Source organism: Mesoplodon mirus (assembly GCF_964341445.2).
Source record: "Mesoplodon mirus genome assembly, chromosome: 5".
Lineage (NCBI taxonomy): Eukaryota > Metazoa > Chordata > Mammalia > Artiodactyla > Ziphiidae > Mesoplodon > Mesoplodon mirus.
In genome coordinates, this window is record NC_138980.1 from 85,253,086 (window position 1) to 85,271,254 (window position 18,169).

An 18,169-nucleotide genomic window follows, 5' to 3' on the forward strand; every position below is an offset into this window, starting at 1 on the left:
TTCAAGTTTTACCAGTCCCAGTCTTTCTGATCATACTTGTCTAACAATCCAAGCTCTCATTTTAACTGATACAGGGAGCTTCCAAGTTATTCCTCAAATATTCCTCATATACTCCACATTGGTCAAGGGTATATACATACACATGTATATAAGCAAATTGAGCCATAAGAACCTGCCTATACACAAATGCAAATTAGTTTGGTTAAAGCATATTAAGCAACAGATGTCTTTAGAATATTACCATTAGTTAAAAAAGACTTTTTACTTCAGACTTTTACTAGCTTACATTTCCATTAAAAAATTGTTTAATTATTTTACTTTCCATTTTTTTGTCCAATAGAAAGATTTCACAAGATTATTTAACAAAAGAATGTAAAAACAGATGATATAAAACCTGGAAACTTCATTAATTTTTTTCATTTTCTTGGTTTTAAAAATATTTACTCTGTATTATTATAGCAACATCTGTTTTTGCAGGATTATCACACTATACAGTATTATACCAATGTTCTGGTAAGCATTCTGGCCCTTAAATGAATTGAATGCCTCTAGCATTATTTCTAGTGATATGTCTTTTACTTCACGAAGAAATCTCTTATTAGCATGTTCCTGGCCTAAAGTTGAACTGATTGTAACACTTTCTTTTGTAGATATTGATAGAACTATATGAACTTAAGGATCCTTATAAAAAATCATATCTAACATTCTAATTCTCCAAATGAGAAATGTAAGCTCATGTAATACAAAGTGATTCCTTGTCCAAAGCCACAGAATTGGTTAAGTGGCAGAGTATAGTTCTGCTACCCCCTGCTTTAATAGGAGAAAACTAGCTAGTTTTGGATAGAAAACTAGTAATGGATATCTACAACAGCACTCAGGAATAACTGCAACAAACTAATGTAAATAAATAAAATATGTATTTATTAAAAGAAAGAAATAACAATGGAACACTAATTCCCCTTAAGTGGAGCAGGAAGTAGGCAGGATAGACAACCTCATAAACTATTAATAGGTGTGTAATTGATAAAAATCTCTTTGGAAGGCAACAAATACCAATTTTTTTTCAACTTTCAAATAGCAACTTCACTTCTATGAACTTATCTTAAGGCACCTGCACATGTGTCCAAATTCATGAATAAGAATGTTCTTTGCAGTACTGTTTGAAAGAGAAAAATACTGGAAAACATGTATATGTCCACCAACAGGGATAAGGTTACATAAATTATGGAACAGCCATAAAATGGAATAGTCTGTAGCTATTTTGAAATTAAATGTAGATATACTAGCTTACTAGTCATTGGATAGTAAGCTAACAGCCAAAGCAGTTTACTCTTCATTCTGGTCACAGAAATAGGCTCTATTTCCAAATTACCCTGGCAGGCAGATGTGGCCATGTACAGAAGTCAAGGGAAGGTGGACAAACATGGTACGTGCCTTTCTGGTCCTAGTCTGCAAAAACCTCCCACACTCTACCTCTATGCTCTTTCTCTCTGTTTAATGCAGAGAAACATAGGTACCCTGGAAGCCAAGCATTCAAGTTGCAAAGCTGCTAGAGAAAGGGTCAGGGAGGAAGTTCATTGCTGATCATGTGAGCAAGAGATAAGCTTCTAATGAGCTAAGCCACTAAGATTTCAGAGCCCACCTGTTGCAGCAGCTAGCATTACCCTAACTAAAAGAGTACACTCATTTAAGATATATGCAAAATATATTAAGGAGGAAATAAAAGTATGGAGCATCACAAGTAGTATTTCACATTTATGCCTTACAAAGTATACATAGATAAATTTTCTATATGCATAAATGGCTTATTGAGAGCTTAACTTAGAGGAAAATAGGAATCCACTTTATATTTCTGTCTTCATGGTGACTTTTCTCATCACCTCATAGCTTTTGGATCACTTTTAACTCATGAGAATAGTCCTTTTTTTTAAATTTAATAATGATGACTCATTTTTCAGATATATAAAATCTAGTCCATTCTAAATCCAAACCACATCTAATGCAACACTTCTTCATTCCCCACTTCAGGTGTTGGTTGTGGCTTGGAGTCATGCAGTGGGGATGCTATGATGTGTCTCTTCTTCCACTTCCCTTCCTTGTTCTATTATATCCTCCTCCTTCTCCACCCCCTCTCACTATGCTGCTTCTGGGTGTCCCACACTGTCAGAGGTGAGGTTGGAAGAAAGGAGGCTCAAGTCTCTTATGTGACTGATGTAATCTGGCCATACCTACTGTCAGGAGAGCAGGCAGCCAAGTGCTGGATATAATTTAGGATGGATTGCGGCTCTTCCAAGAAAACCTCCATACTACATAATCCCTGATGCCATCCCAGATGAGTTCCTGTGAAACATCAGGGATTATTTGCTGTCCCCTACTGATATACCCCAAAGCCTTCCGTTACTAGAGTCCTCTCACCACCATTCTTAGCTGACATTTTGGGAGAAGTTTCTCCAGACAATTCAAGCCAAGTTCCCTTCATTAGTGTCCATTTGGCTTGTGATAAACACACCTCTTCCCATACCACGTGGTAGTAATACAGGTAGGCTCTGCTACTGCCTTCTCTCCTTACTCTGCCTTGAGGATGCTTCAGGCAAGAAGCAGGCTTTTGTGTCTATGTTTGTGAGCTCCCTCTCCAAGGGATACATGGAAATTTGCTCCATCAGCATTCCCACCAAATTAACCTTGGTGCCATGGCTGACCTAGGTCCCAGCTAGAGGAGTGAGATGCTGATCTCTTCTTCTTGCAGACTCCCCCTAGTAACTATGAGACGTGTTATAGAGATATATTTGGCTTAGGTTGAGAAAAGTTGGGTCCCTTTATCTCTCCTCTAATGTAGGGAACAGAGAAAAGACATATCACTCCACACAAGACCTAAATCTCTCTACTCTGTCATACAGACTTTCTTTATCACCTATCAAAGTCTAGTTTCCTTTTATATACCCTGAAGGTGGGGGGTTACAATTAATAGTTGCTAGACTAGTAATCTAGCATATAAATTATAGTATATCTCTTCAGAAACTAAATATACTTTATTTCAGTTTATTGAGAGTTCAGAGACCACAGGAAAAACAATTAAACACCCAAGTATGTGTGTGTGTGTGTGCGTGTGTGTGTGCACATGTGTGTGTGTGTGTGTGTAGAAAAGCTCTTACAAAATAAAATGCTTTGGGGAGGGAGGTCAAAATCTAGGGTGGAAATGATACTCATTTTTCATTGTAAATTCTTTTATCATGTTATTTTTTTATTTAAAAAGACAGCTTTTTAAAAATAAACGAAATTAGGACTTCACTGGAACTACTTTTTACTGGGTTATAAGAAATGTCCTTAGCCACTTTATCCAAAGAAATTGAACATTTAGAAAATTATTGCTAGATCCAAGACTTTATTTGATGGCAGATTTTTTCCGCCAAAACTGGGTATGAAACTGTGGTAGGGACTGCTAAGTACCAGAGCAGTCCTCTAAAATTGTGGAAAATATCAAAAAGGCCTTTGGGGTTCTGTCCTCCAGAAAATCTGCCAACTGCATTCTCCACCGCTGCCAAAGTAGTGCACGCAGTTTCTGAAGGTAATTGTTACTGTTTTCATTCCCTTCTACCAGTCGTGCCAGGCCACAGAATGATAAAAGTGGCACTAACAATTCCCTTATCTGGTGCCAACAAAGAACTCACACCTTAAGCTGTCATTAATTTTGAACAACACATGTGACTGACTTTTTCAGCTAGAAATACCTTATACTTCACTCAAATTTGGAACATAGTAAAATTTTATTAATAAAATAAGACTTTGCCGTCAACTCTGCCAGGAGATTCAATTATTTTCTTAGTTTCTTTTATATTTACTGTTTTATTGAAATTTATCCTAAAATCTATGAGGAAGTATTTGTATAAACATGTGCATATGTATACATATATACATGCACACACACAATTTAATTTATGCATCTATAATAGTGAAAGAGCTCCATAATAGAACTTTCAGTTCTCAATAGAATATAATTAATAACCAGCAGGCCCTAGGCAGACCTCAAAAATAATTACAAAGATTCAACAGCAAAGCTTAAAAATAACACCAAACACTAAATCCAAAAGTTAATCCATTGCTCTAATCTGGGTGGCCAATGGAGCTGAAAATTAAGAAAGAAAATGTAGAATATACAAACTTAAGAAAGCAGGAAAACACATTTTTTGATAGCTCTTTACACCTGGTAACTCCCAAAAAATAACAGTGTAGGAAGGTGAACCAAGGTTGCTGGTAGTTGACCACTGTGTCTTAGGAGAGAGAGTCTATACCAGGCAAGAGCTGGGGGCAGGGCAGAGAGAAGACTCCCAGCCCTACTTCAGACTGATGATTGTAATTATTTTGCTATTCCAAAGGGTACATATTTTAGCCAGCAAGCCAGATGTGTTTGGCCCACACAGTGTGTGTTTGTGTATTTGTTGTTTGGCTGGTTTAAATGACATATAAACATCAAAAGTTCCCATGAAAAATTGTCTTCCCCATAATAAAAGAACTGCAAGACCTTTTAACTTTGACCCCACAATTCCACATGGCCATAATAGACTGAAACAGACTAGCTATGGCACCCCTCAGCCTCCCTGATGTGGAGACTCAACACTTGTGTAAATTCCTCAGCTTTTATCAGCGCCTGAGTTGGAGAACTCTGATGAAAATCTAATGGTTTGAAGCAGTATTTCATAAAACTTCACAATGATGTTACAACTGTTGGGGGTTTCGTAATGTAAACAGGCAAGAATGGCACATACCACTGACTACTGCATTTTGTTTGGCTGAAATAATACATGGGAAACGGTAAAGTAAGCAAAAATGTGTTGCTTTGTCAATTTATATTATTAGAGGACATGAAAAGACAGTGCCAAAGATGTAAAAGTACCAGTATTCAAAGGAGTTACATGCTATGGGAAATTGATATGCAGTTGAATAAAAATATAGTCATTTCTAACACCTCAACTTCTAACATTTGCAGATTCTGTCTCCACTATACTTGGAGAACTTCTTTTGTGAACAACTATCAAAAAAATGTACAGGAGAAGATGGGCTCAACAACCAAAATATATTTTTAATAGAAAATAAACAATGCTTATGAAAAAACTATAAATATAACCAATGATGAGGTGACTACTCTGCTATACATACATACATTAATTAAAATATATCCACGGTAAGTTTAAAGAAAAGTGCTTACAGACAAAATTCATTACTGCATCAGGCATAACTAAACTATTAAAACAAAAATATGAAATCCAGGAGTGTCCAAAATTTTATGGGAGGACATCAATTGGTTAATTTCATATATATAAACATTAGCCATAAGGCTAATTTTAGAGTTGGATAAATTCTGTGACTCACTCCATTCCCCTGCGGTTTCCTCCACTCAACCTTTCTGCAGATGTCGATAGCAAGGTAGATGCAGAAATATTGGACCTTAGGCCAAACAAATGACAATATTCAGAAACCTTAGAGATGAAATATTTCAATGGCTTTCTCTGTAAAGTGAGGAATTCTTACAAAAGTATGTAGCAATTTCCTCTTTGGTCCCATGTTTTAAACCAGATCATGTGTCCATTCTTGACCTGTTTCTGTGGTCAGGACAATGCTGTCACTAAGTACTTAGGCCGGAGAGCTTGATCCAGAGGAGGATGAGAGTAATAGTTGCCTGAGATCATTTGCTCTCAACTCTGGCTGCACTTCAGACTCACCCGTGGAGCTTTTAAAACAATATCCCAATAATCAGGACTTATCCCTTTGAGTGGTGCTCAGGTATCTGAAATTTGTAGAAAATCCTTAGGTGATTCTAATTTGCATCTGGGACTGAGAACCACTGGCTTGTACTAATTAGAACTCACCACTGGATGTGGAATTAACTCCCAAACTGCATGTACTAAGCAGTGTCTGAAAATTAACATTAGTATCCAATAAAATGCACATAAACACAAAGAAAACCTTAACACATTTAAAAAAACAGAACTATAGATCAGATTAAATATAAGATTGCCCAATTATGTATGCTTTAGGATAAACTATGTTACATCAGTGTCCTAGATAACTAGTCAAGAAAGAAAACAAAAATGCAAGTATATATAGACCCTCAGGAAAATAATGAGTATCAAAGAGAATTACCTATCAAATGCATATAATAAATCTGAACTTGATGTTGGTGGATGTGTAGTTAAAGTTCTAAACTGATTACTTTGCCAAAAAGGCTGCTATTTTCCAACATGACATAGCATTCACATTGTATTCTCCCTTCCTCTCCCCTCCCTTCTGGTAGAAGCTCTATAGAATTTTTGTGTTTTACATTTAGGACACTTTCATTTTTCTTCCCATTTTAGAGTAATTAAAGTTCATTACTTCTATTTTTGATAGATTGTCATTTTCTATCCCCATTCTGTGCTATATCTATAGCTATTAGACATTAATTATTGTGGAAGAGAGGAAAGGAGAGAGGGAAGGAAAAGAAATAAAAAGAAGGAGGGGTGAAAAAGAAATCTTCAGTAATTACAAAATCACATGACATTGTCTGTTCTTTATTTTTTTTAACACTTAGTAATCCTGCCATATTCAAATAGAAAACCAGTTCAAAAATACTTCTCAGAACCTTCAGTTTTCAGACCTTTGTTCTCATTGGATAATGAGTGAAAATAACAAACAAGGGTCAAGAAGAAATGCAATTCAAACCTTTCTCAAGCTGATCTTTCCAGCAAACTTGATGACTGAGTAAAAATAGTAACTACCACAGAACACACATCAAAAGAAAGTCATCAGAGATTTAAAAAAATGGAATTCTCAAAAGACATAACAATTCTCAATGTGTATGCACCTAATAACAGAGTATCAAACTCTATGAGGCAAAAACTGATAGAACTACAAGGAGAAGTAAATGAATCTACTACTATACTTGAAGACTTCAACAATCCTCTATCAAAAATGGACAGATCCAGCAGGAAGAAAATCAGTAAGGATATAGTTGAACAGAACAACACCATGAATCAATTGGATATACTAGACATCTATAGATTGCTTCATCCAAAACAGCAGAATACACATTTTTTTGCAAGCCACCATGAAACATTCTCCAAGATAGACCACTTTCTGGGCCAGAAAACACACCTTAAATTTAAAATTATAGAAATCATAAACAAAATCTGCTCTCAGACCACAATGGAGTTAAACTAGAATTCAATAACAGAAAGATAACTGGATAATTCCATAATGTGGGCAATTAAACAACATACTTTCAAATAACACATGAGTCAAAGAAGAAATCTCAAGAGAAATTTAAAACCATTTTGAACTAAGTGAAACTGAAACACAATGTATTGGTGGGTGACATCAGCATCATGGTAGCATCTCTCATGTTATCCCCCACCCAACAACAAAAATTCAGCATCAGTCCATGGATTGAAGTGCCTCTGAGGGAGATTTGAGTTCCAGTGACATATGCCAAGGAACCTGGAAGTAGTGTAACCCACCCATGTGGCAGGTGATAGACAGACCTCAATCCTGGCTATGGACCATGAACCAGATTCAGCCCCTCTTGGCTGTGGTCCCAGGAGCCGCTGAGAACACTAACTTAGACAATCATCCATGAATAAAAGAGCTTTTGTGGAAGTCTAATTTTCTAGAGAAGAGTTTCTGCACACTACTGGAGCAAAATAAATATGACTTTGGACATATTGATGTAGGTATCAGAAACAACTTGACTTACCTGCATCACCCCTCACCCAAGGCAGCATAGCTTAGGGCTAACAGAAATCTTCCTCAGCCTGTGACTTCTCCTGTGGGGAAATGGGAGAGCATGTGATTAAGCCTCTGACTTCCCCAGCTATCCAAGATGCTGCCAAAGAGACTCATTGCTCTCTCACCCCATTCATAGTACTAAATCATAAACTACATGACTGGGGACTGGGAGGAGTGGAAGACAGAACACTTGAGGGACAGTAAAGGAACACAGATCCTACTAATTGTATGATGGACTCCATCAAGAAGCCCATACATGGACTACTGGGAACACCTCACTCATGGGTCCCCTCAATTGATCCAGGAGCACCCTCAGCACTCCAAGTGCCTTACCCACATACACCTGCACACTTTTGCCAGCTTCTTGTGCATGTTTCTGATAGAAGCAGTAAGAGCAGTCTTTGGAGAATGGCTAGAGAGTGAGCAAAGTCAGACAAATCTGTGAGAGATGAGAGAGATCACGAACTTGGGCTCTAGCATCATGTTTGAGAAAACAGAAGAGAGGCTGTCAGCACTTAGCCATGGGCATTTCAGTGTTCATAGATAGCATACAAGCTTAAGAACTCTCCACAAGATAAAGCAAAAAGTGTGGAGCAGGTGTACCCATAGAAGGCCTGAAATATCCTCAGAACATCTACCAAGACTGACAGAAGACATCTCTCTCCTGGAGGCAGATAGTGAAAACTGGAGGAAGTGACTGCTACTTCAAATGTAAAGACATCCACACAAAACTTCAAGGAACATGAAAAATTAAGGTAACATGACACAACTAAAGAACCGCCATGTCTTCCAGTAACCTAATCCAAAGACGTGGACATCTACAACTACCAGATAAAGAAAAGAAGATTGCTGTTTTAAGGAACTCAATGAGCTTCAAGAAAACAAAGAAAGACAATTCCATGAGCTCATAAAAATAATACACTAAAAAATGAAAAGTTTAACAAAGAGATAGAAACCATAAAAATGAACAAATAGAAATCTGGAGTTGAAGAAAACAATGAATGGAAGGAAAATGTAATAGAGAGCATCAACAGAATTCTTAAGTAGGAGAATCAATGAGATTGAAGACAGAAACTTTGAAACTATCCATTCAGAGGGGAACAAAGGAAAAATAAGGAAAAACAATGGAGAAAATAGATGTTAAGCCAAAAACAATAACTAGAGACAAATGAGGTCATTATATAATGATAAAGGTGTCAAATCAGTAAGAAGATGTATCATAAACATATAAGCCCCCAATATGAGAGAACAAAAAATATATTAAGCAAATACAGATCTGAAGAGATAAAGAGATAGTACAATAAGAGTAGGGGACTTAAATAACCTACATTCAACACTGCAAAAATCACACAGTCAATGAAGCAACAAGGAAACATTAGACTTAAACCTTACTTTAGACTGAATGGGCTTTATAGATATGTACACAACATTCCATCCAACAACAGCAGAATATAGGAGTTCCCCACTGTCCAAAGTTTTGCTTCTCATGGTTTCAGTTACCCACAATCAATCACTGTCCAAAATTACTAAATGGAAAATTCCAGAAATGAACAATTTATAAGTTTTAAATTATGTGCTATTTTTGGTACCATAATGAAATCTCCCACCTTCCTGCTCTGTCCCACCTAAGATGTGAATCATCCCTTTGTCCAGTGTATCCTACCCAATTAGTCTCTTAGTAGCCATCTTGGTTACCAGATTGACTGTTGCAGTATCATAGTGCTTATGTTCAAGTAACTCTTATTTTACTTAGGAATAACCCTAAAGTATAAGAGTAGTACTGCTGGCAATTTGGATATGCTGAAGAGACGCTGTAAAATGCTTCCTTTATATGAAAAGGTGAAAGATCTCAACTTAATAAGGAAGGAAAAATATCATACGCTGAAGTTGTTAAGATCCACAGTAAGAACAAATCTATCAGTGAAATTGTGAAAAAGGAAAAATAAATTCATGCTGGTTTTGCTGCTGCACCTCAAACTGAAAAAGTTACAGCCACGGTATGTGATAAGGCCTTAGTTAAGATGGAAAAAGCATTAAATTTGTATAAGATATTTTGAGAAAGAGAGAGACTACATTCACATAATTTTTACTGCAGTTTATGTTATAATTGTTCTATTACATCATTAGTTTTTGTTGTGAATCTCTTACAGCACCTAATTTATAAATTAAACTTTACCATGTTTACGTACATATGTATGGAAAAAACATAGTATATATAGGATTCGGTACTATTCACAGTCGCAGGCACCCACAGAGGGTCTTGGAACATAGCCACCATAGATGGGGGGGGACTATTATATACATTCTTCTGAAGGGCACCTGAAACACTCTCCATCATATGGTAGGCCACAAAGCAATTCTGAGCAAATTAAAGAATATAAATCATACCAAGTATCTTTTTCAACCACACTGGTATAAAACTAGAAATCAGTAACAGGAGAATTGTTGCAATTTTAAAAACACTATCCTGTACAACCAATGAGTCAAAGAAAGAATTGCAAAAGAAAAAAAAAATAACTTGAAGCAAATGAAAATGGAAAAACACGCATCCATACCTATGGGATGCTGCAAAAGCAATTCTAAGATGAAAGTTTATAGTAATAAACACCTACATTAAGAAAAAATAAATATCTCAAACAACCTAACCAACCTAATTTTTCACCTCTGAGAACTAAAAAAAAGAACAAATTAAGTCAAAAGTTAGTAGAAGAAAGGATATAACAATGATCAGAGCAGAAACAAATGATATAGATCTGAAAACCAATAGAAAATATCATAGAAACTAAGAGATGATTCTTTTAAAAGATAAAGGAAACTGACAAATCTTTAGCTAGACTGACTAAGAGAAAGAGAAGAGTAAAATAAATAAAATCAGAAATAGAAGAGGAGACATTAGAACTGATACCAGAGAAATACAAAGAACCATGAGAGACTACTAAGGACAAGTGTAAGCCAAAATAAAATTATATAACCCAGAATAAATGGATAAATTTCTATAACCATACAAACTACCATGAAGGACTCACATCAAAATAGAAAATTTGAACACATAAATAACAGGAAGACTGAATCAGTAGTCAAAAATTTCCCAACAAAGAAAAACCGAGGACCAGGTGGTTTCACTGGTGAATTATACAAAACATTTTAAAAAGAATTAATGCCAATCCTTCTTCAAGTTTTCCAAAAAATTTAAGGGGAGGGAACCCTCCGAAACTCATTTTACAAGGCCAGCATTACCCTGATATCAAAGCAAGATAAAGACATTACAAGAAAGGAAAATTAAAGACCAGTATTCCTGAAAAATATCGATGTGCAACTTGTTAAGAAAATATTAGCAAACAGAATTAAAAACACTAAAATGATCATTCACCATGATCAAGTGGGATTTATCCCTGGAATACAGGATGATCCAACATATCTAAATTAATAAATGTTATACACTACATTAATAGAATAAAAGGTAAAAATGATCTGATCATCTAAATAGGTGCAGAAAAAGCATTTGACAAAATACAACATCCTTTCATGATAGAAATGCTCAACCAATTGGGAATAGAAGAAATATACCTCCAAATAATAAAGTCTACATACGACAGATCCACAGCTATCATCATATTCAACAATGAAAGGTTGAGAGCTTTTTCTCTGAGATCAGGAAAAACACAGGTTGCTCACTCTTATTCAATACAGTACTGTCCTAGCCAGAGCAATCAGACAAGAAAAAGAAATAAAATAATAAAATGAATACAAATCAGAAGGAAAGAAAGAAGTAAAATTGTCTTTGTTTCCAAATGATACGACCTTATATGTAGAAAACCCTAAGAGTCCATGAAAAATGTTAGAACAATCAACAAATTCAGTAAATTTGCAGGATACAAAATCAACACGCAGAAATCAGTTGCATTTCTATACACTAATAACAAAATATCTGAAACAGAAATTAAGCAAATAATCCTCTTATAATAGCATCAAAAACAGTAAAATACTTAGGAATAAATTTAACCAAGGAGGTGAAGGATTAGTACACCTGAAACAATAAGACCTTGATGAAAGATATTGAAGAGGAGCACAAAGAAAAGGAAAAATATCCAGTGTTCATGAATTAAAAGAATTAATACTGTAAAAATTTCCACTCTAGCAAAATCAATCTACAGATTCAACACAACTCTTTTCAAAATTCTAATGGTATCTACCAAAGAAATAAAACAAATATTTCTGAAATTTGTATGGAACCACAAAAGAATCCAAATAGTCAAAACAATACTGAGAAAAAAAGAGCAAACCTGAAGGCATCACATTTTCTGACTTCAAACTATACTACAAAACTATAGTAATCAAAAGAGTATGGCACTGGCATAAAAATATCACAGAGATCAATGGAACAGAATCAAGAGCCCAGGAATAAATCCCCACATGTGCAATCAACTAATATTTGACAAGGGAGCCAAGATTACTCAACAGAGAAAGCATAGTACCTTTATAAATGGTGCTGGGAAAACTGGGTAATCACATGCAGAAGAATATAACTGGACCCCTATCTTACACCACTCACCAAAATTAACACAGAACGGATTAAAAGTTTAAACATAAGGTATGAAGTAATAAAACTCCTAGACAATAAAACTCCAAAAACAAACAAAAAAAAACCTCCTAGATATTGGGGATGATCTTGACATTGGTCTTGGCCACAATTTTTTGGATATGACACCAAAAGTAAAAGCAGCAAAAGTAAAAATTAATACATTAAACTAAAAAGCACAAAGAAAGAAATAATCAACAAAATTAAAAGGCACTCTAGGGATGGGAGCAAATATTTGCAAATCATATATCTAGTAAGGGGTTAATATCCAAAATATATAAGGAATTTATACAACTCAATATCATAAAACAAGCAATCAATCAATCTGATTAAAAAACAGGCAAAGGACATTTTTCCAAAGAAGACAGACAAAGGGCCAACTGGTACATGAAAAGGTGCTTAACATCACTAATAGTCAGGGTAATACAAATAAAAACCACAATGAGATATCACCTCACACCTGTTAGAATAACTATTATCAAAAAGTCATGATGTAACCAATGTTGGTGGAGAAAATAGATTTTTTTGCAATATTTTTGGGAAAGTAAATTGGTACAGCCACTATGGAAAACAGTATGGAGGTTCCTCAAAAAATTAAAAACACATCCAGCAATCTCACTTCTGGGTATATATCCAAAGGAAATGAAAACAGAATGTAGAAGAGATATCTGCACTCCTATATTAGTTGCAGCATTATTCACAATAGCCGAGACATGGAAACAACCCAAGTGTCCAAAACAGATAAACAGATAAAAATAGATGTGGGTTGTGTGTGTGTGCATATAGTATAAATAATATAAAAATACTACTCAGCCATGAGAAAGAAGAACATCCTGCCATTTGCAACAACATGGATGGACCTTAAGGAATTATGCTAAGTGAAATAAGCTAGGCAGAAAAAGACAAATACTGTATAATATCACTTAAACATGAAATCTAAAAAATTTGCTCTCATAGAAATAGAGTAAAATGGGGTTTTCCAGGGGATGGTAGGTGGGGGAAATGGGGAGATGTTGATCAAAGGGTACAAACTTCCAGATTTAAGACAAATAACTTCTGGGGAGCTAATGTACAACATGGTGGGATTATAGTTAATAATACTGTAGTGTATAGTTGATAGTTGCTAAGTTGCTTAAATGTTCACCACAAAAAGAAGAGGTAATATGTGACATCATGGAGGTGTTAGCTAACACTATGGCAGTACTTATTTTACAATATATAAGTGTATCAAATCAACATGTTGTATACCCTGAAATTATGCCATGTTATATGTCAATTATATCTCAAAGTAGAGGGAAAAGAAAACACAACTTATCAAGATTTATGAAATACAGTGAAAGCAGTGCTGAGAGGGAAATTTATGGCATTGAATGAATGTATTAGAAAAGAAGAAAGATCTAAAATCAGTGATCTAAGCTTCCACCTTAAGAACTGAATAAAAGAAGAGCAAGGTAGACCCAAAGTTAGCAAAACAAAAGAATAATAATTAGAAACAAATAAAACTGAAAGCAAGAAATCAATAAATAAAATCAATGAAACCCGGGCCTCCCTGGTGGCGCAGTGGTTGAGAGTCCGCCTGCCGATGCAGGGGATACGGGTTCGTGCCCCGGTCTGGGAGGATCCCATATGCCGCGGAGCAGCTGGGCCCGTGAGCCATGGCCGCTGGGCCTGCGCATCCGGAGCCTGTGCTCCGCAACGGGAGAGGCCACAACAGTGAGAGGCCCGCATACCGCAAAAAAAAAAAAAAAAAAAAAAAAAAAAAATCAATGAAACCCAATAGCTGGTTCTTTGTCAAGGTCAATGAAATTGATAAACCTCCAGCCAGGCTAAGAAAAGAAGAGAGGGGACACAAATTACTAATAAAATAAATGAAGGAGGATCATACTGATGGCATGGACATTCAAAGAATAAAAGATATACTATTAATAACTCTATGCCCACAAATTTGATAAACTAGAAAATGGACAAATTATTGATAGATATGATCTGTCAAAACTTAAAAAAGGAGAAATAGATGATCTGAATAGGACTATATTTATTAAAGGAATTCAATCAATAATAAACATTCTTCCAAAACAAAAAGCACCAGGCCTAGGTGGGTTCACTGGTCAATTCTACCAAACATTTAAGAAAGAAATGATATCAATTCTCTATCATCTCTCAGAGAATAGCAGAGAGAATACTTACAAATTTGTGCTGTGAGGTCAGCTTTACCCTAATACCAAAACCAGACAAAGACATACAAACAAGTAAAACTACAGACCAATATCTCTCATGACCACAGATATAAAAATCGTCAATTAAATACTAATAAGTCAAATCAAAACAAGTATAAAAAAACTATACAGCACAACCAAGTGAGATTTATCCCAGTTATGCAAAGCAGGTTCAACATTCAAAATTCAATTAATGTAATCCATCACATAAACAGAAAAAATACATGATATCAGTAGATGCAGAAAAAATACGGAACAAAAACTAGTACGCTTTCATGATAAAACCTCTCAGTAAACTAGGAATCAAGTCCTCAACTTGACAAAGACTGTCTACAAAATCCCTATAGGTAACACCATACTTACTGGTGAGAAACTCAATTTTCCTATGAAGATCAGGCACAAGGCACAGATGTTCCCTCTCATCACTCCTTTTCAGTATCATACTGGAAGTCGTTACTAATGCAACAGGCAAGAAAAGGAAATAAAGATATACAGATTGGAAAGACATAAAAGTATCTTTATGTGTAGATGACAAGATTGTTTATGTAGAAAATATGAAAGAATCAACAACTCCTGAAACTAATAAGTGATTATAGCAGGTTGCAGGATACAAGGTTAATATATAAAAGTTAGGTGATTTTCTATATAACAATGAACAAGTAGATTTTGAATTTAAAAACACAATTCCACTTACATTAGCACCCCCAAAAATGAAAGACTTAGGTATAAATCTAACAAAACATGTACAGATCTACATGAGGAGAACTAAAAAATTCTGATCAACAGCAACAAAGAATTAAATAAATGGAGATATATTCCATGTTAATGGATAGTAAAACTGTACTGTCAGGATATCCATTCTTCCCAACTTAACCTATAAATTCAATGTAATCTCAATAAAAGTCCCAATTATTTTATGGCTTTCAATAAAATGATTCTAAAGTTTATACGGAGAGGTGAAAGACTCAGAATAGCCAACACGATATTAAGAACAAAGTTGGAAGACTGACACTATTCTACTTCAAGACTTACTATAAAGCTACAACAATTGAGACAATGTGTTTAATGAAAGAATAAGCAAATAGATCACTGAAATAGAACAAGGAGTCCATAAATAGGCCCCATGTATATAGTCAATTTATCTTTGACAGGAGAAAAGGCAATACAATGGAGCAAAGATAGTCTCTTCACCAAATACTGCTAAAAAAATACTGGGAACCCACATGCAAAAACTTGAATGTAGACACTACCTTACACCTTTCATAAAAATTAACTCAAAATGGATCACAGACTTAAATGTAAAATCCCAAACTATAAAACTCCTAGAACATAACATAGGAGAAAACTTAGATGACCTTGGGCATGATGATGCCTCTTTAAATATAACACCAAAGATATTATCTTGAAACAAATAACTGGTAAGCTGGACTTCACTAAGATTAAATGTTTCTGCTTTATGAAAGACAATTTTAAGAGACTGAGAAGATACAGAAGAAGAAAATATTTGCAGAAGGCACATGTGATAAAGAACTGTTATCCAAAAATACAAAGAATTCTTAAAACTCAACAGTAGGAAAACAAACAACCCAATTAAAAATTGAGCAAAAGACCTTAACAGAGACCTCATCAAAGAATATATACAGATGGCAAATAAGCATAGGAAAAGATGTTTCACATCATACATCATCAGGCAAATGCAAATTAAAAAGTAATAGGAGGGTTTCCCTGGTGGCACAGTGGTTGAGAGTCCGCCTGCCTATGCAGGGGAAACGGGTTCGTGCCCCGGTCTGGGAGGATCCCACATGCCATGGAGCGGCTGGGCCCATGAGCCATGGCCGCTGGGCCTGTGCGTCCGGAGCCTGTGCTCCGCAACGGGAGAGGCCACAACAGTGAGAGGCCCACATACCAAGGGGAAAAAAAAAAAAAAAGTAATAGGATACCTCCACACACCCATTAGAATGGTCAAATCTAGGACACTGACAACGCCAGATGCTGATGAAGTTGTGGAACAACAGGATTTCTCATCCATTGCTGGTGGGAATGCAAAATGGGCCAGCCACTTTGGAAGGCAAGTTGACATTTCTTATAAAGCTAGACATACTCTTACTATATGATCCAGCAAACATACCCCTTGGCATTTATCCAAAGGAGTTGAAATTTTCTATCCACACCAAAACCTGCATATAATGTTAACAGCAGCTTTATTCACAATGGACAGAACTTGGAAGCAACCAAGGTGTCCTTCACTAGGTGAATGGATAAATAAACCAGAGTACATTCAGACAATGGAGTACTACTCAGTGCAAAAAAGAAATGAGCTGTCAAGTCATGAAAGGATGTGGAGAAATCATAAATGCATATTACTAAGTGAAAGAAGCCAGTCTGAAAGGCTATCTTCTGTAGGATTCAAAATATATGATATTCTGGAAAAGGCAAAACTATGGATACAATAAAAAGATGAGGGGTTACCAGGGAGCAGGGTGGTAGATAGATTAATTGGCAGAGCACAGTTTCACTGCCCTAAAGAGGATCTGAAATTGCTCTGTGTAATACCATAATAACGGATATATGTCATTAAGCATTTGTCCCAAGCCCATAGAATATACAATACCAAGAGGAAACCCTAAAGTAAACTCTTAATTTTGGATGATTATAATGTGATAATGTAGATTCACCCTTAGTAAGATCAGGTAAATGATATTGATAATGGGGGTGACTACATATGTGTGGGGTAAGAGGATATATGGGAAATCTGTACCTTCCTCTCAGTTTTGTTGCAAACTTAAAACTACTCTAAAAAATTGTCTGTAAAACAGTAGGTACTTATTTGATTTAGATAAGCCTCAAATAATGCTTTAGATAAGCCTCTCCCCCACCATTCAAAACAGTCTAAACTGGACTTATTTTGGCTCTGTCCAACTTCAACTATAATTTGAGCACTTCCTTTGCCAATTAACTTTTTCAGTAATTTTAGCTGTTCAAGTACGCAAAGATTATTCTCTGGTGTAATGCAAAAAGCAGATTTAAACAATGTTGAACTATTTAGTAAGCAGAGTATTTTGTATTCAGCTTTTAACTACCTTTATCTATCATATTTATTATCGAACAAATTCATCAAGTTCCTTTGACAAGTATGTATCAAATGCTTGAATTTATTAATGGATGGAGTTTAGAAAGTTGAAATAGGATTGAGGAGGTGATTTAATCATATTGGGTCTGCATTTTCTCATTTATAAGGCACTGGCTAGGACAAGGCATTGTCTAAGGTCATATTTACACCTAATATTCTGTTAGGAATCTGTCTAATTTTGACAATGCTCAGTTATTAAGATGAAATCAACCAAGATCTGACCTAGATTCTAGTCTTCTAGTTCAGACCTTTGTCTGAAAGATAGAATATAATTTAAATGATTTAAAATATACCACACCTGGAAAGAATATTACATTGCCTTGAAGGTAACCAGTCTAGGAATGATGGAACAAAATTTGCTATGAACCATATTTAATAAAAATCTAACTGTATAAATGCAATAGGATAACGTGAGAAAATGAAATGCTATCAAGTAAACAGTGCACAAAACTTTGAAGTAAACTGATGATCAATTTTTTATTTTGA

At 35.4% G+C, this 18,169-nt stretch overlaps 1 protein-coding gene across 11 annotated transcripts in view; it reads right to left on the reverse strand.

The window, feature by feature from the left end:
- Positions 1 to 7,716: 7,716 nt before the first annotated feature.
- The window catches only part of LOC309804101 (zinc finger protein 226-like), a 439,178-nt gene continuing 428,725 nt past the window's right edge, over positions 7,717 to 18,169 (reverse strand). For 9 of the 11 annotated variants that reach the window (XR_014294058.1, XR_014294059.1, XR_014294060.1 and 6 more), the window contains one exon: positions 7,717 to 7,796. The gene's annotated coding sequence lies outside the window, so the exon portion shown is untranslated. The remainder of the gene's footprint in view (positions 7,797 to 18,169) is intronic. The other 2 variants (XR_014294067.1, XR_014294068.1) reach the window with 2 other exon arrangements.